The sequence below is a fragment of the Oncorhynchus mykiss genome, chromosome 5 (assembly GCF_057628025.1).
Source record: "Oncorhynchus mykiss isolate SJ-2025 chromosome 5, ASM5762802v1, whole genome shotgun sequence".
Lineage (NCBI taxonomy): Eukaryota > Metazoa > Chordata > Actinopteri > Salmoniformes > Salmonidae > Oncorhynchus > Oncorhynchus mykiss.
The window spans coordinates 39,167,769-39,189,803 of NC_143026.1; the positions used below are offsets into that span (position 1 = coordinate 39,167,769).

Here is a 22,035-nt window from a genome sequence, read left to right on the forward strand (position 1 = left end):
AAAATGTTTTATTGCCTTTTAATTTGATATGAACAACCAGTCAAACAAATCACTTAAAAACATCTGCGCATGTTCATCCACTCAAAAATAGTTCCAGCATCAAAAAAGTGCAGTTGCACCATTTCATGAATGGAAAGAGACCTCTGAGATACAGGATTGTCCCGCAATAACAAGTGAAGCCACATGTAAAATAAATAAATATGTAATCCATGAGACAGAGGTGGGGGGGTGGGGGGGAGGGGGGGGGGGGTGTTGGAATAAGCTTTTTTGAATTTACCATTGTAGCAGTAGAAATGTCATTCTAAACAGGTAGGAGAGTGGTTAAATTAGCATTATTTAGAGCGGCCAGTGGCGATGCATGCCAGCAAAGCCAATACACAACACAACACTAAACAATACATGAATTGCACTATAACGGTGACAAACGGTACTCACAAACTGTTAATTGCCTACATAAAGCTGTCCCAACAGCAGTCCCAACATCTTACCACTGCTACACATGGGTATCAGCAAAGCCATGTCTGGCAGCAAAACAGTTCCTTCAGCCTCATTTACTGCCTTTTAAAAAAACATAGCTGATATGGCTGACTTGCTTAAACAAATGTGGTTTCTAATGACAATTGAGATGTACAAACTATGGCATAATGAGACAAGCGGATAAGAAGCAATCTGTAATTTCGATAAAGACAATGAGTGAGCTAGGACGGACGTAGTCAATATAACTATTTGTTGAGCACTTTTGAAATGTACATCAACATAATTCAGAACATGGGCTGTTCTTACAGTGTTCTCCCTGTACACCAAGTCAGAACCGTAGGATAAAAAAAAGGGGGCATATAAGCAGACAATGAAAGCTCTTACAATATTCAATGATTATGTTACTCTTAAACAGGTTATAGGCTACATGTGCACCACCAAGTCAGAACAGTAGGCACAATTAAGACGGGTAAATAGACTAAATTGTTAGGGTGAGGCACATGGGCTACTAACATCTACTAACATATTTTTGGACTCACATTGTTGTGCTGTGCTCACGTGAACAAGAAGGTGCTGTGATGGGCCTTCATGGGCAAAATTTGTCATCCAAGTCTGGCATTCTCTGGATTTATGGTGCTTTCAAAACAACTGGAAACTATGAAAAAAATAAGGTTGAATCATGATGACGTCATTGATCTTCAGGTCGTAGCTCTAGAAAGAGGCCGCATTTACAATTCAAATCAAATCAAATTTTATTTGTCACATGAGTGGGGCACTGGTCAGTCGAGGTAATTGAGGTAACATGTACATTTAGGAAGAGTTATTAACTTGAATATGCATATAATAACAGATAATAACAGAGAGTAGCAGCAGTGTAGAAGGGTGGGGCAATGCAAATAGTCTAGGTAGCCATTTGATTAGATGTTCAGGAGTCTTATGGCTTGGGGGAAGATGCTGTTTAGATGCCTCTTGGACCTAGACTTGGCGCTCCGGTACAGCTTGAAGTGCGGTAGCAGAGAGAACAGTCTATGACTAGGGTGGCTGGAGTCTCTGACAATTTATAGGGCCTTCCTCTGACACCGCCTGGTACAGAGGTACTGGATGGCAGCAAGCTTGGTCCCGGTGATGTACTGGGCCGTACGCACTACCCTCTGTAGTGCCTTGTGGTTGGAGGCCGAGCAGTTGCCATACCAGGCAGTGATGCAACCCGTCAGGATGCTCTCGATGGTGCAGTTTTAGAACCTTTTGAGGATCTGAGGACCCATGACAAATCTTTTCAGTCTCCTGAGGGGGAATTGGTTTTGTCGTACCCTCTTCACGACTGTCTCGTGTATTTGGACTATGTTAGTTTGTTGGTGTTGTGGACGCCAAAGAACTTGAAGCTCTCAACCTGCTCCACTACAGCCCCGTCGATGAGAATGGGGGCGTGCTCAGTCCATCTTTTCCTGTAGTCCACAATAATCTAATTTGGCTTGATCACGTTGAGGGAGAGGTTGTTGTCCTTTCACCACACGGTCAGGTCTCTGACCTCCTCCCTATAGGCTGTCTCCTCATTGCCGGTGATCAGGCAATGACACTGTTGTGTCATCTGAAAACTTAATGATGGTGTTGGAGTCGTGCCTGGCCATGCAGTCATGAGTGAACAGGGAGTACAGGAGGGGACTGAGCACACAGCCCTAAGGGGTCCCCTTGTTGAGGATCAACGTGGCGGCTGTATTGTTACCTACCCTTACCACCTGGGGGGGGCCCGTCCGAAAGTCCAGGATCCAGTTGCAGAGGGAGGTGTTCCCAGTGTTCCCACCCTAGTCCCAGGGTTTTTAGATTAGTGATGAGCTTTGAGGGCACTATGGTGTTGAACGCTGAGCTGTAGTCAATGAATAGCATTCTCATGTTCCTTTTGCCCTGGTGTGAAAGGGCAGTGTGGAGTGCAATAGGGATTGCATCATATGTGGTTCTGTTGGGGCGCTATGCAAATTGGAGTGGGTCTAGGGTTTCTGGGATAATGGTGTTGATGTGAGCCATTACCAGCCTTTCAAAGCACTTCATGGCTACAGACATGAGTTCTACGGGTCGGGAGTCATTTAGGCAGGTTACCTAAGTGTTCTTGGGCACAGGGACTATGGTGGTCTGCTTGAAACATGCTGGTATTACAGAATCAGACAGCGAGAGGTTGAAAATGTCAGTGAAGACACTTGCCAGTTGGTCAGCGCATGCTCGGAGTACACGTCCTGGTAATCCGACTGGCCCTGTGGCCTAGTCAATGTTGACCTGTTTAAAAGTCTTACTCACATCAGCTGCAGAGAGTGTGATCACACAGTTGACCGGAACAGCTGATGCATGTTTCAGTGTTACTTGCCTCGAAGCAAGCATAGAAGTTATTTAGATCGTCTGGTAGGTCCGTGTCACTGGGCAGCTCTCGGCTGTGCTTCCCTTTGTAGTCTGTAATAGTTTACGTGCCCTGACACATCCGACACGTGTCGGAGCCGGTGTAATACGATTCGATGTTAGTCCCGTAGTGACGCTTTGCCTGTTTGATGGTTTGTCGGAGGGCATAGATTTCTTATAAGGTTCCGGGTTAGAGTCCCGCTCCTTGAAAGCGGCAGCTCTACCCTTTAGCTCAGTGCGGATGTTGCCTGTAATCCATGGCTTCTGGTTGGGACATGTGCCTACAGTCACTGTGGGGACGACGTTATCGATGCACTTGTTGATGAAGCCAGTGATCTGGTGTATTTCTCAATGCCATCGGAGGAATCCCGGAACATATTCCAGTCTGTGCTAACAAAACAGTCCGGTAGTTTAGCATCTGCTTCATTTGACCACTTTTTTATTGATCGAGTCACTGGTGCTTCCTGCTTTAATTTTTGCTTGTAAGCAGGACACTGTGCTATCTAACCTCCAAACGAGCTTCAATGCCATACAGCACTCCTTCCGTGGCCACCAACTGCTCTTAAACGCTAGTAAAACCAAATGCATGCTTTTCAACCGTTCGCTGCCTGCACCCGCACGCCTGACCAGCATCACCACCCTGGATGGTTCCGACCTTGAATATGTGGACATCTATAAGTACCTAGGTGTCTGGCTAGACTCTAAACTCTCCTTCCAGACCCATATCAAACATCTCCAATCGAAAATCAAATCAAGAGTCGGCTTTCTATTCCGCAACAAAGCCTCCTTCACTCACGCCGCCAAACTTACCCTAGTAAAACTGACTATCCTACCGATCCTCGACTTCGGCGATGTCATCTACAAAATTGCTTCCAACACTCTACTCAGCAAACTGGATGCAGTTTATCACAGTGCCATCCGTTTTGTCACTAAAGCACCTTATACCACCCACCACTGCGACTTGTATGCTCTAGTCGGCTGGCCCTCGCTACATATTCGTCGCCAGACCCACTGGCTCCAGGTCATCTACAAATCCATGCTAGGTAAAGCTCCGCCTTATCTCAGTTCACTGGTTACGATGGCAACACCCATCCGTAGCACGCGCTCCAGCAGGTGTATCTCACTGATCATCCCTAAAGCCAACACCTCATTTGGCCGCCTTTCGTTCCAGTTCTCTGCTGCCTGTGACTGGAACGAATTGCAAAAATCGCTGAAGTTGGAGACTTTTATCTCCCTCACCAACTTCAAACATCTGCTATCTGAGCAGCTAACCGATCGCTGCAACTGTACATAGTCTATTGGTAAATAGCCCACCCATTTTCACCTACCTCATCCCCATACTGTTTTTATTTATTTATTTTTCTGCTCTTTTGCACACCAATATCTCTACCTGTACATAACCATCTGATCATTTATCACTCCAGTGTTAATCTGCATAATTGTAATTATTCGCCTACCTTCTCATGCCTTTTGCACACAATGTATATATAGACTCCCCTTTTTTCTACTGTGTTATTGACTTGTTAATTGTTTACTCCATGTGTAACTCTGTGTTGTCTGTTCACACTGCTATGCCTTATCTTGGCCAGGTCGCAGTTGCAAATGAGAACTTGTTCTCAACTAGCCTACCTGGTTAAATAAAGGTGAAATAAAAAAATAAATAAAAGAATCAGGAGGATAGAATTATGGTCAGATTTGCCAAATGGAGGGCGAGTGAGAGCTTTGTACGCATCTCTGTGTGTGGAGTAAAGGTGGTCTAGAGTTTTTTTCCCCTCAGATGAAAACTCTCTAGGTAGATAGTGTGGTCTACAGTTTATCATGAGATACTATACCTCAGGCGAGCAAAACCTTGAGACTTCCTTAGATATCGTGCACCCGCTGTTGTTTACAAATATACAATGACCGCCACCCCTTGTCTTACCAGAGGCTGCTGTTCTATCCTGCCGATAGAGTGTATAACCCGCCAGCTGTACGTTATTAATGTCGTTGTTCAGCCACGACTCGGTGAAACATGTGATATTTAATGTCCCGTTGGTACTGTAGGATATACGTGCTTTTAGTTCATTCCATTTATTTTCCATAGATTGTACATTGACTTACAGTACAGATGGCAAAGGCAGATTAGCAACTTGTCGCCTGATCCTCACTCGATCTCCTTACGCAAAATCTCTGTCTTTTTCTCCTGTGAATGACGTGAATGATGGCCTGTTCGGGTGTCTGGAGTAAATCCCTCCCGTCTGACTCATTAAAGAAAAAATCTTCGGCCAATTCAAGGTGAGTAATCGCTGTTCTGATGTCCAGAAGCTCTTTTTGGTCATAAGAGATGGTAGCAGCAACATTATGCACAAAATAAGTTACAAATGGTTGGTTAAGCACGGTTGGTTAAGGGCCAATAAAACAGCAGCTATCCTCTCCTGCGTTCATTGAATGCAATTCCGAGTTGGATGACCGCTCAAAACGCATTTTCTCATTCAGAGCTTGTTTATTCCCGACTTCCCAGTTGTCTTGAACTCACTGAAGTTAAGTTTTCGCAGTTCCAAGTTAACAGTTGTATTGAGCGCGGCGCAAATCATTATTCATTGACAGCATGGCCAATGTTGAATGTTTATCATTTTAAACTTGGAAAAGAGCCTCTTATTCCCAGATTTGGGACCACACAGCTACATAACAGGCTAGTTATTGCTTTGCAATTCTTCATGTTAGCCACTGTCCCTGATTCCTTCCAAACCACTCATTGTTGAATTTGCGATTTCCAAATTGTTGTGTAATGTTTCTGTCCAATGGCCCATGAGCACCGAACAGTGAGCCAATCACAGCGTAACGCTCCGTATTTTCTGCTGGCTTGCCCCACCACCACAGAAAGCACTGAGCTAGGCTGAAACACCTTCATTTTTTGGAGCTGCCTTACTCAAGAAAACAAAAAAAGAGACCATGTTTGTATGTGGCTTTATTAACTAAATGAAATATATTTTTTTTTACATTGTTTGCAAACTGATATGTGAATTAATGCCAAAATAACTTGCAAAACAGGCAAAAAAAATATATACATACATATTTTAAAAAATGGTTGCTAAAAATGTGGTGCTCAAAACATGCCCTGAATGACGGGTTTGACTCTGTTGCATTTAGGGGAATTCATGTCTCATTCAAGGGGTCTGAGACCACACTTTGCCTGCATCCTACACAGCTCCACTGGACAGATGGGACATGGAGGAAGAGAGAGTGAGAAAAGCTTATGTCTCTATCAAACCTTATGAGGCCAGAATTGTATAAAAAGATACCATAGTCATCAATCTACTGCTAAAGTTAGAAAGTGATGAGAAGCAGGATCAGGGGGAAATACTGAGATTCTGGTAGCTAATTACTGGCTTAAGAAGATCTCACAGCTTCTGGTTAATCAGGTGAGGTGCCTGTCCGCAGCAGCACATCCCAAACTGTATTATGGAAATGTTCATTCCAAAATAAGAAGCCTCCACTAATATAGTATGGCCAGATAAAATGTCCTCTCTGACACTCTAGAAACACAAGCTAAGTCAATTGCAAATGGGGTTTCATTCATTCTATGGCCATGAAAACATGCTGTCATACTGTCAAGACATTTAAGAAATGTTAACATCCAATTTCACCAAGTCAATTACTGGTAACTACAGTATGACCTTGGATGCAGATTGTCATTAAAAGTTTGTCCGTTTCCGGAAGCATGCATTGAAACACATGGCTTTCTCATTGCTTTCTTTTGCAAAATAACTATGAATTAACAGATTTATTTTCAAGTCATTGTCAACATAAAGTGCATTCAGAAAGTATTCACACCCCTTGACTTTTTCCAAATTTTGGAAAAAAAGCATTAAAAACTTAACACTAATATATCTTGATTAGATAAGTATTCAATCTCCTGAGTCAATACATGTTAGAATAACCTTTGGCAGTGATTACAGCTGTTAGTCTTTTTGGGTCTCTAAGAGCTTTCCATACCTGGATTGTCCAATATTTGGCCATTATACTTTTCAACATTTTTCGAGCTCTGTCAAATTGTTTTTTTATCAATGCATTTTCAAGTCTTGATATAGATTTTTAAGCAGATTTAAGTAAAAACTGTAACTTGGACACTCAGGCACATTCACTGTCTTCTTGGTAAGTAACTCCAGTGTAGATTTGGCCTTGTGTTTTAGGTTATTGTCCTGCTGAAAGGTGAATTCATCTCCCAGTGTCTGGTGGAAAGCAGACTGAACCAGGTTTTCATCTAGGATTTTGTCAGTGCTTAGCTCCATTCTCTTTATTTTTTTGTCATGAAAATCTCCCCAGTCCTTAACCATTTTGAGTATACCCATAACATGATGAAGCCACCACTATGCTTGAAAATATGGAGAATGGTACTCAGTAATGTGTTGTATTGGATTTGCCCCAAACATAATACTGGTCATATCTCTGGTCTGTCTTGGAACATATGGGAATTGGCTCCAATTTCATTAATATGATTAAAATGCTATATGCCGTCCCTCAGCCATAGTTATAACAGGCAATATCTGCTCTGCTTCGTTCAGAGTTACTCGAAGCAGCAGACAAGGCGATCCAATTTTTCTTTTATTATCCATGGAACCCCTGGCCCAGGCAATTCGCCAATCGAATGAAATAACACAAATTTCCCTCAAATCTACTGATCCCTTCATCTCGTCTCATATTTTACTATATCTAGACAATGTACTGTATCTCACCTGTTTCCAAAGGCATTGAAGATCATATATAAATTCACCTTCATCTCAAGTTATAAAACTAATATAACCAAATCAGCCATACTGTCTCTCAAGACCCCGGTGGAAGACTCCATTTCTACTTAAGAAATCTCAATCGTTTCCCATTTTAAATAGAGTAGATTTTTTTTCCTTCCTGAGATAAAACCATTGCCAGAAACTTTAACAAAATGCTCAAATCAATTCAAAAGTATGTGGACATCCCTTCAATTTGTGGATTCTGCTATTTCGGCCACCCCGGTTGCTGAGAGGTGTATAAAATTGAGCACACGGCCATACAACCTCCATAGACAGACATTGGCAGTAGAATAGCCTTACTGAGGAGCTCAGTGACTTTCAACGTGGCACCGTCATAGGAAGCCACCTTTGCAACAGGTCAGTTCGTCAAATTTCTGCTTTACTAGAGCTGCCCTGTTCAACTGTATGTGCTGGTATTGTGAATTGGAAATATCTAGGAGCAACACCGGCTCAGGCGCAAAGTGGTAGGCCACACATCCTAACAGAACGGGACCGCCGAGTGCTAAAAATCATGTGTCCTCAGTTGCAAAACTCACTACCGAGTTCCAAACTGCAATGTCCGCACAAGAACTGTTCATCTTGAGCTTCATGAAATGGGTTTCCATGGCCGAGCAGCCGCACAAGCCTAATATCACGATGTGCAATGCCAAGCGTCGGCTGGAGTATTGTAAAGCTCGCCGCCATTGGACTCTGGAGCAGTGGAAAAGCTTTCCCTGAAGTGATGAATCACACTTCACCATTTGGCAGTCCAACGGACAAATCTGGGTTTGGCGGCTGCCAGGAGAACGCTACCTGCCCGAATGCATAGTGCCACCTGTAAAGTTTGGTGGAGGAGGAATAATGGTCTGGAGCTGTTTTTCATGGTTCCAACTAGGCTACAGCTTAAAATTCTAGACGATTCTGTGCTTCCAACTTTGTATCAACAGTTTGGGGAAGGCCCTTTCCAGATACTTTATTTACACAAGTATTCAGACCCTTTGTTGTGAGACTCGAATTGAGCTCAGGTGCATCCTGTTTCCATTGATCATCCTTGAGATGTTTCTACAACTTGATTGGAGTCCACCTGTGGTAAATTCAATTGATTGGACATGATTTGGAAAGGCTCACACCTGTCTATATAAGGTCCGCAGTTGACAGTGCATGTCAGAGCAAAAACCAAGTCATGAGGTCAAAGGAACTGTCCGTAGAGTTCCATGACAGGATTTTGTTGTGGCACAGATCTGGGGAAGGGAACCAAAGCATTTCTGCAGCATCGAATGTCCCAAGAACACAGTGGCCTCCATCATTCTTAAATGGTAGAAGTTTGGAACCACCAAGTTGAGCAATCGGAGGCGAAGGGCCTTGGTCAGGGAGGTGACCAAGAACCTGATTGTTACTCTGACAGAGCTCTAGAACCTCTGTGGATATGAGAGAACCTTCCAGAAGGACAACCATCTCTGCAGCCCTCCACCAATCAGGCCTTTATGGTAGAGTGGCCAGATGGAAACATCTCCTTAGTAAAAGGCACATAACAGCCCGCTTGGAGTTTGCCAAAAGGCACCTAAAGGACTGTCAGACCATGAGAAACAAGATTCTCTGGTTGGATGAAACCAAGATTGAACTATTTGGCCTGAATGCCAAGCGTCACGTCTGGATGAAACCTGGAACCATCCCTACGGTGAAGCATGGTGGTGGCAGCATCATGCTGTGGGGATGTTTTTTAGAGGCGGGGACTGGGAGACTAGTCAGGATCGAGGGAAAGATGAACTGAGCAAAGTACAGAGGGATCCTTGATAAAAACCTGCTCCAGAGCACTCAGGAACAAGACTGGGGCCTAAGTTCACCTTCAAACAGAACAACGACCCTAAGCACACAGCCAAGACATTGCAGGAGTGGCTTCGGGACAAGTCCCTGAATGTCCTTGAGTGGCCAAGCCAGATCCCGGACTTGAACCCAATCAAATATCTCTGGAGAGACCTGAAAATAGCTGTGCAGCGATGCTCCCCATCCAACCTGGCGTGGCTTGTGAGGATCTACAGGGAAGAATGGGAGAATCTCCCCAAATACAGGTGGGCCAAATTTGTAGCGTCATACCCAAGAAGACTCAAGGCTGTAATCACTCCCAAAGGTGTTTCAACTAAGTACTGAGTAAAGGGTCTGAATACTTATGTAAATGTGACATTCCAGTTTTTTATTTTTGATACATTTGTAAAATTTCTAAAAACCTGTTTTTGCTTTGTCATTACGGGGTATTGTGTTTGATGAGAGGGAAAAACCTATTTAATCACTTTTAGAATAAGGCTGTAACGTAACAAAATGTGTAAAAAGTCAAGGGTCTGAATACTTTCCAAATCCACTGTATATATAATATTTTTGCTTTCAGGCACACGGGGCATAGTTTGTTACACATTTTGTGTCACTGTAAAAATGTGTGACTGTAAAAACATTTTTTGTAGTTATACACGCTCCATGTTCAACCAGTTATCAAGTCAAAAAAGAATAATATCCTAGTTCTGACGAGCACGTGAACGCGGCATAAGTTTGTAAGTGACAAAGTGAGGGCTTTGCACAGACGCTTTGTGGCGATTTTAAAATAATGTTGTTAGCGGTTCTTTTCCGGAACAGTATAGATCACTCGGTTTGGGTTCTGCTCCTCAAATAATTGAGTTATTTTCCGGTGTTCGGTTCTGTTCCCTGAACCAGTTCAAACCCTTGATTTAAATACTGTACCTATAACACCCCCCCCCCCCCCTCAACAAAAAAAGTACAGAATAAAGTACATTTCATCACACAAAAAAAGTTTGCTTCACCACAGTCAAATGCCATGTCTAAAAAACAAACAAATAAAAACAGGCCTTGTGCCATTCTCAGGTGACCTCGTGGAACCTCGTGGAATTCCTCTGAGGGGTAGTATGACTACAAAGGTGCCATTAAAGGGGTGATGTGATGGGTGTCCTCCAGGTAGTGTCCCAGTACAAGGAGGAGGAGGAGGGCTATTCATTACCATCTGCTCAGAGAGAGGCCAGCGTCATCTCTTTAATGAAGACGTATTTGTAGATAAGAGAGCCTGACCAGGAGGTGCGAGGCAGGGGGCTAATGACACAGAGGGTCCACTACCTGGTCCTGGCTTCCCACTGAGGCCAATGGGCACACCCATTAACACTCGGGATGGGTTGCACCAACATGGATTAACTCTTAAACTGGGTTCAGTCAAGGTGTAGCTATAAATATTGTTTCACCAAAATGTAAACCTAGTTTTAAATCAATCCTAGTTAAATTCCTCTAAAACTCAGTTTAATTGTTTTACTTTAAACCAAGATCAAACATAATCTTGTTGCTCCATTGTTACAAAATCAGATTTAAATTTAGTTTAGGGATTAAATCTTACTGGTTGTTTTTTTTGTGTTAATCTAATGTCACTGAATGTGCAGTTTCTTTCGGTGTTATTAACAATTTTAGCTCTTGTGGTTTATCATGTTTGTAAAATTGAACTAGCCAGCGAACTAATTTGACAAAAAGTACAATAAAGTTCAGAATTTAGACCGAAGTCAAAACTCATTTTTGTTTCCACAGAAATATAATTAGAACATATTGCTATGGTGAATCCATTATGACACGTGTCTCTAATCATAATTTTGTGATTTAACCTTAGATCAACTAACTCAGGTTTAAAATGAAATGGTGCAACACATCTCTAGATTTACAAAGTCTAGGTTAGGTTTATTATAAAATGTATTTGAAGCATGTTGGTGCAACCCGCCCTCAATATTAAAAGTAGACTCAGCGAAATGACGTTGCCACGAACGGCATTGCAGAAAATGAGATGAGCAAGATGCAAGACTTTGCTCTCACACAGTCACACATAGTATGTGTGCATGTGCACGGCTTCGCTTCACGCTGTCCACAGCATGTTAGCCAGAAGTTGAGCCTTCAACGCTCTTAGTTGTTGTGAAAATTGACCCATTACGCTGTTTACTTTCTGCATCTATGTCATATTACAAAGTCTACCTTCAACTCCACACACCCTCACCGCCTGTGTCAGACATCAGGACTAGTGAAATATTACTGTGCATAGGCATTGAGTGACCCCTGCGTGAGCTTACACTTTTCAGTGAACCTCAGCTACACACTTATCAAATGCATCTTTTGAAGGCCTGTCACATTTAATGTGATGCTATGTCTGATTCAAAGAGGCTGAATATACATTTGAAATGGTCTGTGTCAGAAAATGAAGTCAAAAACATGTAAGATCATACGTAACGGTGATGTCACTTTTTTTTAAAAGTGGTTACGCCTCCTGTCTGAAGTGATGCTGCAGTTGTATTGTAGAGTGTAATTTCAGAGCTCATGCTCAACAGCTCTCCACCCATGAACTACTTGGAATGTTGTGACTCATCTCCTATGAGTGCTCATATTTACTCACTGCATCAAGAGGAGTCAGACAGGGACTACTGCAAATGAGAACTGTGTTCAACTCAAGTTCAATCCAATCCAATCTATAAAACCTGTAGGCCTACCTCATTCAGAAGCCTATTGATACTTTTTTCCTGGGATGTTCACAAACTCATCTGGCACAGGCCTTGCTTATTTCCTCAACTACCTCTCAAAAGTCACAATAGCTCTGGGAAATTGCAGCTCCAGCTCTTTTATGTTCATACATCAACAGATCACCACAGTGGAAGACAAGGGTCAATGATGAACATCACTGTACTCTGATGTTACTGGATTTCCAATAAAAATCCAAACAGAAAATACCTTTTGTACGTTTATTTCTTTTATTTTTTATGACCTGGCCCATTTCAGCTTTTGAAGCAGAACAAATGTCCTGAAGCTTTTCATTACGTTTTACGGAAAAAAAAACTCCTCTGTTTGCCTTAATTTAGGTGACATGCTGGCCCAGATATCCTGGCCGATTGGCAGAGGGAGTAGAAGAGCTGTGGAGGATGCCCAGCGTGAGGCATCGCATCTGAGGTCCAATAACTGTGCTCTTAATAACATCCAAAGAGAAGTGAGTTTACAACACACACCCTCGGGCCTGAACCTGCTGGCCTACTGAAATTAAAAACAAGCATTTGGCCCGAAACGGTTGTTTCCCTACACAAGCTGTTGTGTCAGCAGTCTTTTACTAGAGTCATCCTGTCCTCAAAGACAACAGTGAGAACAGAAAAACAACACTTGACAAGAATGAAAGAGTGGTGGCTGCTGTCTATATCTGCGTCCAATCCAATCCATTCATTTTCCTCATTTAGTGGTTATTCTGTTGCAAAGGTCATTAGTGAAGTAGAATAAGATTGATGGATGGAAGTGAGAGACATTTAGAGGCCCATCTCTCCCTCGCTCATCCCTGTCTGGAGGATGTGAGGGAGGGACTGCCTTCAGAGGGCAGAGGGATGGATGGCTTACACTCCCCCTTTACATTGGCATTCACAGGGAACGGCATCATCTATACTTCAGATGAGAGGAGAGAGAGTTTATGGCCTTTAGAGTGATGATGAGGCATTGTTTCCAGGGCAGCTCAGAGAGCCAGCTCTTATTCATACCCTCTCCACCCCACAACACTGTTTACAGCAGAAAGCCAATCATGAATATATTGTATGAGATTGCTGCATGTTACAGGTTGTCCGACATGCACAAAACATCCATCCTTTCCGTAATGGCCCTCTGGAGTATCTATGGAAAAGCTCTTCTTTTTTTGTGTTTTGTTTTGCATTCCAGTAAAAAAGGATAATGTATCTGTGTAATTTATGTAATTGAATAAAAGCCCTGGGATTTTGAGGGATGATTCAAAGAAATGGATAACTTTAAATCACTACAAACACTCCCTCTGTCTCTCACTCTCCTGCACTAAAAGGGTTGAGTCAGCCTGCAGTAACCTTGTATTTGACTTGTATTGTCATTAGCAAATCAAACGTGGCTTAATTAGCCAGCACTCCAGCGGAATGTGCATTACACTAAGTGATTATAGTAATATAACTTCAAGAAAAATCACCAATGGCCTTTCACATTGACACCAGAATGAATGAACAAGGTGTTTTGGTGCTTTTGGAAGTGCTACTGTTGTCATCAAGTATGGACATTGATTATTTGAGTATTAGAGAGCCCATAAGTGCATTAATCCAATATAAATAGAACTCCCTCACCAGATGGGTGCCACCCCTTTCCCCCGGTCTCTCTCTCTCTCTCTCTCTCTCTCTCTCTCTCTCTCTCCCTCTCTCATACATACACAAATAAATGGTTGGAAAGAAACATCTTCAGGGGAAAAAGGAACACTCTTGTATGCTGACTTTACCCTAAGGTTTACATTAACAGTAAACACCATCTACAATGGACATAAACCCAATCGTGGTGTTCCCCTTCTATCCGTGTTTGTAGTGAAGATGGAGTCAGAGGGCTGTTTGTGTGACTGTGTTGTTGCTCTGCCCCCAGTCCTGCTGCTGTTATATTCCGCCACGCTCTGACATTTGAAAACCCACCGTGACTAGCTTAGCCAAGCGAAGGGAAAGGAGAGGCCAAATCACAGAGGGACCAGGGGGAGGTTGCTCCTTGAAGGAACACACCCTGCAAGTATACAACCCTCATGATAATCTTGTAAACAACATCCAATCACATCTAGTTGACCTCTACAGGCTGCATATGTGGTAAAAGGTACTGTAAGTCTATCCTAAAGGGACACTTAACTAATGTACTGTACTAGTCTCCAAAATCATGTCATTGGTGTACTAACAGTACCCCCTGCTGGTAAGAGGGATAACTTTTTACATACAAGGAGCACAAAAATGACACAATGTACGTGCTGTGAGCTGATGAAAATGACACGCGGTACTACGCAATAAATATAAAATATTAAATGATGAATGGGGAATTAATTAATAATGACAGCAAGTGAGCAGAGGGAAAGGGATGGGCGGGATCCTGTGTATTGAGGATTAAAGACAAGCCTTCCTTCGACTCTCCAATAGAGGTCATCATCATACTGACTTCCTGCTGAAAGCTGACACAATTACCAATCTGCTCCACTTCCACTCTAATACACAGCCTAAAATGTACAATGGAACATTACAAGTCAAAAGCCATATGAGTTAGAATCTAAGATGTATTTCTCTTAGTAATACTGTCATTACTTTAGCTGGGATTCGTCTTGACACTGAAACAGGTGTAATCAGAGACCCACTGACCCTAAAGGCACAATACATCACTGCCCACCTAAGAATCTCAGAACGTCCTTGATATCACACTGATTTGGCTAAAAGAGAATGTACCCACCATAGAGATCCTATAAAATGAGTATTAAATTAGTAGGCTATTCTAATTCCTAATTATATGGTATCCACATACCGATACGTCAATGCTCAATGTCCCCAATATAGTGTTTTTGACCAGTCCCCCTGTCACACAGCCTACATATAAAATGCATTTATTTGGTATTTAATGTGCTGTATATTCCCTCCTATTTTATATTTCTCTTGATACTATTATTGGATGTGTTGCCCCGGCACAGAGAATTCCTCCTTTACAGGTTCCCAAGCACTACTACCTTCAAGTCACCCTAGAGTAAACACTGTGGTTGCCATGCCAACTTGGAGCAGGATCCACAGAGCAAACACTTTAGACGCCAGGAGAAAAGTGCGTAACAATGGAGCCTGAACTGGGGTTAGAGGGGAAGGGGGAGATGGAGCAGCACACAGGTAGACTGGGAACATTAAGTTCCATGTAGCTAAATAAACAGTGTTCAAAATCTGGGGACACTGACAAGTTTATGTCGAAAGTAAGTCATGTTCGCCTTAACATGAACAATTTGCCAATCTACTGCTATTTCCTAGCCATACCTATCAAGTGAAATTATGGTCAGAAATAGGCCTACTGGTATATAATATAATTATCTGTGTCTGTCTGTCTGTCTGTCTGTCTGTCTGTCTGTCTGTCTGTCTGTCTGTCTGTCTGTCTGTCTGTCTGTCTGTCTGTCTGTCTCTCTCTCTCTCTGTGTCTCTCTCTGTCTCTCTCTCTCTCTCTCTCTCTCTCTCTCTCTCTCTCTCTCTCTCTCTGTCTCTCTCTCTGTGTCTCTCTCTGTCTCTCTCTCTCTCTCTCACTCTCTCTTTGTGTGTGTGTCTCTCACACACGCACACATACAAACACAGAGATTATACTTTAAAAAAAATCTAACACACACTCATCAAAACTAACCTAATAGCCTAATATTCAGCAAAATGTCAATAATTTTACCAGTTGTAAAACACCTGAAAACCATTGGATTTTCAATTTGCATAGAGCAGAGTTAAAGAATTACCTCTTGCTGCAACCTGGACTCAGGGGTAGACATAACATAGTAAATGTAGAGCTGTTTCCTCCATTTAGTATGAAATGATATGTTATGAATTCCAATTTGTTGTTGCTAACATTAGCTAGGTGGCTAATGCTAACGTTAGCTATGGGTTAAGGTTAGGGTTAAAGTTAGGGTTGACGTTAGTGTTAGTAGTTAGGTTAAAGGGTTTTAAGGTTAGGGGAAGGGTTAGTTAACATGCTAAGTAGTTGCAAAGTAGGTAAAAAGTAGTAAGCCGTTGCAAATTTGCTAATTAGCTAAAATGCTAATGTGCTTGCTGAGATTTGAACATGCAAGCTTTGCCTTAAGTAACCTGTTCTGTCATGTGTAACTATACAAAACACAACATATCATACTAATTTGAGGGTCCCGGATTTTCGTTTACTGTGTTACGTCTATTATATGAGACCAGGCTGCTTGAATATGAAATCACATCGCTCACACACAAGGGCAAAAGGGTAACCGATACACCTCCCTGCTGGAGATGATGACCAAAACGAATACGTAGCCTACCAACAAGAGGCTCAGTGACTGGGTGCAAAGAGCGCGTGGGACCAACTTCATCACAACTTCTCAACTTCTCAAACATAGATATGAATAATGTATCGAAACCGCGAACAGTAATTTCACCTTAACTGTGTGGTGATGTCGAAAATCTGCCTTGTTTAGATACTTAGCGATGTCATCATCACCTTGCCGTTTCGAATTTTGACCTGGCAATCTACCGAGAAATGATCATACTTAGATACATTATCTGAAGTCATTATTGCCTTGCTGTTTCGAGTTTTCACCTGTCAATCTACTACTTGACAGATGATAGTTTCAGTGCTAAAGAATTTTCAGGTGAGTAAACATGTAATTGACAGTATTTACAATTCAATAGAAGTTTGACATTGTCATTAACTTTTTATTTACTGTTAACGTTAGGGTTGACAATGATAGGCCTACTACAAATATTTGAAATAAATGTTCTCACTCTGTGCTAAATCTACCAAATTACTTGCCATTGCAATTCGTCTTTAGGAACAAAGTAGCCAACAGTAAATAGAAACTGCAATCTGTCTTGTAGAAAGTTGTTTTTAATGATAAAGCATGTACGATCTGATTTATAATTTGCCTGTCATGTTTTTAAGACAGAAAGTGCATTTGTGGGGGGCTTAAATCAAATGTAAGGGATTTGCATTTTGTTTTCACAATGTATTCAAGTAACGTTACAGACTCAGCGCTTCAAAATGGTATATCATACACTGTAGTTGGATCAAACATGGGGAAGTAATGTTGCTTTAAATGTTGATTCATGTATAATTCCATTTAGGAGAAAAAGGCTTTCAAAGATTTGGCAGCCATTTACACACTTGCTTTACAATAATCCCTGGGAAACATCTATTTAGAAAATCAATATTTTCACCAAATTGCCAAAATAGATATTCTGTACATTATCTCACTAATTCCCTCATTAGGCAAAACATTAACGGTATTAAATTGCCTATTTGTTGTATGATAAAGATAACCTTTCACATTGAACAGCTACAGTGCTTCTCTTTGTTCACGCCCATTTAACATAGTTCAAACACTCTTAAGCCTTAGACCCACCCATCTCTTTAAGAATGCACATGTGAACCCATGTGACTGTGGCCATATGCTAAAGCAGTGAGGTACATTGCTTAAAAAAACAAAGAAAATATTTAAATATTACAATATTTGATTAACTTCAGGTGCTAGTTTACAAGAAGGAACAACTTAAAACACCCAAACACATATCATAAGATCCTTTTGAGCAGTAGTGGTGCGTGGGTAAAATCACTGGGGAAACCAAGAACCCCCACCCCCAAAAAAGCCATATTAGAACCCACACAACCATTCAAAAGTTTGGGGTCACTTAGAAATGTCCTTGTTTTTGAAAGAAAATCACATTTTTGTCCATTAAAAAAACATAAAATTGATCAGAAATACAATGTAGACATTGTTAATGTTGTAAATGACTATTGTAACTGGAAACAGCAGATTTTTAATGGAGTACCTACATAGGTGTACAGAGGCCCATTATCAGCAACCATCACTCCTGTGTTCCAATGGCACGTTGTTTTAGCTAATCCAAGTTTATAATTTTAAAGGCTAATTGATCATTAGAAAACCCTTTTTCAATTATGTTAAAAGCTTAAAAATGTTGTTCTGATTAAAGAAGCAATACAACTGGCATTCTTTAGACTAGTTGAGTATCTGGAGCATCAGCATTTATGGGTTTGATTAATGGCTCAAAATGGCCAGAAACACAGAACTTTCTTCTGAAACTTGTCAGTCCATTCTTGTTCTGAGAAATGAAGGCTATTCCATGCCAGAAATTGCCAAGAAACTGAAGATCTCATACAATCTTGTTTACTAATACAAGTTAATTGTTTCTGGCCATTTTTTTATTTAAAAAACAAGGACATTTCTAAGTGACCCCAAACTTTTGCACGGTAGTGTATGCGTTGTGATAATTGCGTTGTTTTCTCTATAACCTTTTAATTCATATGCCTAGCAAATGTGATATATAGGCCTAAAGGTTGATACAATAAGAAGACACAGTGGCAGAATAAATTCAACCACACCTTTGTTTTATCACAAAACCAGATAGCAACCTCTGTCCAGTGAAGTCCACAAAGCATATTGCATGTACAGTAACAGACAGTTATATGACCTACAGTATGGTCAAGAAAGTTAATGTTTCTGCCATTTTTGGACCACTAAACAACTATTGATTTAGAACCACAGAGAGTTACCGTAAATCACAAAGAAAACAGGAGCTGTCTGCACTATTCCAGCACCATTTCAGCTTCAACATTTCAAAACAATCAAATCACCACTGCCTAGTCTAATACAGTGACAACTCAAAGATACAGAGTAAGCTAAATATGTTGTAGCTGTCCATGGTTCTGCTTTCTGTGTGTGTGTGTGTGTGTGTGTGTGTGTGTGTGTGTGTGTGTGTGTGTGTGTGTGTGTGTGTGTGTGTGTGAGTGCGCGTGCGTGCATGTTCATGCAAGTAGATTTGTGTGTATTAGGTAGTTCTTGTGGAATTGTTAGATTACATGTTAGATATTGCTGCACTGTCGGAACTAGAAGCACAAGCATTTTGCTACACTCGCAATAACATCTGCTAACCATGTGTATGTGACCAATAACATTTTCTTTGATTTGACATGTTGACTAACCCTACTTGTAGAGAAACACCAATGCCATCCTCCTCTCTTTCATGTCTATCACTCTGTCATACACTACACATGTATTTTTTGTTGTCCTAGGCTACCTAGCTAAAATGCTTGCTCACTCGCCTATCAACCGCCTAGCAACGTTAGCTAGTTAACATTAGCCTTCTACATTTAGCTACATATTGAACCTCCATCCTCTCAGGCCAGGGACACAACAATGTATGAATTAATGGTTGGATCAGAATCACCGTTATAATCATTGGCCAGTACGGAGAATTAAGTAAAACCACAAGTCCAAATCCCATCTCCATCCATGGCTAATTTAGGAAAGGGACAATATTAGCTAGCTAGCTAGCCACGGAGGACAACAACACAATGAGAAGCAAAGTTTCTCTGTCAATGATGTATGCTCTCAATGGGATTTGATAGAGGTGTGATGGCAAAATCTAAGTTGGCTTCCTTTGACACTTTTTTTTGGTGCGCCAGGGAGGCCAAATGCTTGCTGGCTTCCTTTGCCTTCAATGCTACGGGTGGCAACAATGTCATACTCGTTTGGACCAGACAGCATCAGATAGATGGCCTACACTTAGAGAGACAGAGAGGTGCTGTTTCACTCACTCGAATGCTTTCTCCTGTGCGATACATTCAGCCGGTTGCGAATTGAAAGAAAATGAGGAAAAACAGAGAGACAAAAGATAAATCATTTTATGTATTTTTATTTTTTCTTGGTCAATTTTTTGGGGAAGCCCGGCTTCCCTTGGCATCCATGAATACACGCCACTGCCTTTGAGTGACTTTGGTTCAGGTCATGTTATGACATGAACAAAGGAAACTTATTTCTGACCTGCCATTTGGAGCAGGACATGTAATATTCATGGCCTTTTCATTCTCAAAAAGATATGTTTGCCGGGATGTGTCCAGTCCAGGGGATGCTTGCACATCTCTGGGAGGAAGGATGTCAACGTTGCAAAGCAGCTGAAATCTGGTTCCATCTGAATGAAAGCTCCTTGGCTACAACAACACCAGGCTCCAGACATTTGAAGCCGAAAAAGAGGAAAGCAGACTAAAATAGACAAGACTTTAAAACCGTGTATTAAAAATAACAAACCCAGCACTAACATTCACTGACCCCCAAGTTCAAGCAATAAGCTCATAAAGTACATATACAAATTACCGAAAGTGCTGCTTGTTCACCCTTGTTCATCTCCTTGTACTTGCAGAGGAGAGCAGGTTCTTCTTATGCTGAAAGACAAATTCCAGGAAATAGGTTAGAGTTAAAACATAAATACATTCATACTCTAATAGCTTGTTATTGGCTGTTGACTGCTACAGCTGTACTAATTCACCAGCTAAAAAACAAGCCCTGTAGTCAACCTGCTTCCAGTCAAACAATGGCAATGCTGACACAACTTATTTAGCAAACATTTAACTTCATAATTAGCTAAATGTAAATGATATTCGTCTAGCTAGCCAGTTAGTTGAAAATGCAAAAAACGACATAAATCTAAATCTATTATCCAATCTAGATAGCTTTTTAGCCATTATTTAATTGTGGCTAGCTAGCTAGAAAACCTTAGCCTGTATGTACCTATCACCTGGCTAACATGGGTTAGCATATGCACCACAGTGGCTATTTTCGGTGGTTAAACATGACCAACTGACAAACATGACAAAGATTATCATCATGTCATGCATGGCTCAGCACATCAACAATAAACATTAGACAATCTAACATTAGCTAGCTAGAGTTCTAGCCAGCTAAAGTTAGCTAGCATGCTACCTGTATTAGTGCTGTGTTCATTATGAGTTATTATTATTATTATTTGTTTATTATTAGTGCTTTTTGAGGTCGGTTTGGTTTCGGCACGATTATTAAAAAAATAATAAAGACTTTTGATTTCGGTTTTGATCATTTAAAAAATAAATACATGCACCATGTTGGTTGAATAAAACAATAAACACGGATTAAAACAATTAATAGAAGTCCCATGATGGTAGTGAATTACTGCTTATCACTTATTAACCATTCACATTACTTAACTTTATTATTATTATTTTTTTAGCCCTTTTTTCTCCCCAATTTCGTGGTATCCAATTGTTTAGTAGTTACTGTCTTGTCTCATCGCTACAACTCCCGTACGGGCTCAGGAGAGACGAAGGTTGAAAGTCATGCGTCCTCCGATACACAACCCAACCAAGCCGCACTGCTTCTTAACACAGCGCGCATCCAACCCGGAAGCCAGCCGCACCAATGGAGGAAACACCGTACACCTTAGGAAACACCGTGCACCCGGCCCGCCACAGGAGTCGCTGGTGCGTGATGAGACAAGGACATCCCTACCGGCCAAACCCTCCCTAACCCGGACGACGCTGGGCCAATTGTGCGTCGCCCCACGGACCTCCCGGTCGCGAACCCAGAGTCTCTGGTGGCACAGCTGGCGATGCAGTACAGCGCCCTTAACCACTGCGCCACCTGGGAGGCCCCAAATTACTTCACTTTAATAAAATATTTCAGTTGTGTATAATACATTTGTTTTATTTGATGACTTTATTATTTAATTCCAAGTCATCATCTCATTTCTATAGAGCTGCTGCCTATGCTGCCTGACAAAATCACTATTTTAGTAGATCTCCAAAGTAAATAAGGCATACTTTATGTATCCTCTCTTGATCGCGCATTCTTCTGTGTCTTGTGTAGCAAGTGTAAAAGAAACACAGACTGTACGAGTAGCCGTGCATTGGATTATGGTCATTGTAGTTAATTATCATGTTTTCTGTGCTAAACTATGTAGAACATTGGCCTGTTGGAAACTACAACTCCCTACTACATCTTACAGTTAAGGCATAATCTGATTTATCTCTAGATGAACTGTAGCGCAATGTGCAAAGTGAGCTCACAGAAAAAACATTTTTGAAATAT

The 22,035-nt window shown here is 41.5% G+C and overlaps 1 protein-coding gene across 1 annotated transcript in view; it reads left to right on the forward strand.

Moving 5' to 3' along the window:
* The first annotated feature begins 16,358 nt into the window (after window positions 1-16,358).
* glis3 (GLIS family zinc finger 3) overlaps window positions 16,359-22,035 on the forward strand; it is a 32,085-nt gene continuing 26,408 nt past the window's right edge. Inside the window, exon 1 of the mRNA XM_021602768.3 lies at window positions 16,359-16,770. The gene's annotated coding sequence lies outside the window, so the exon portion shown is untranslated. The remainder of the gene's footprint in view (window positions 16,771-22,035) is intronic.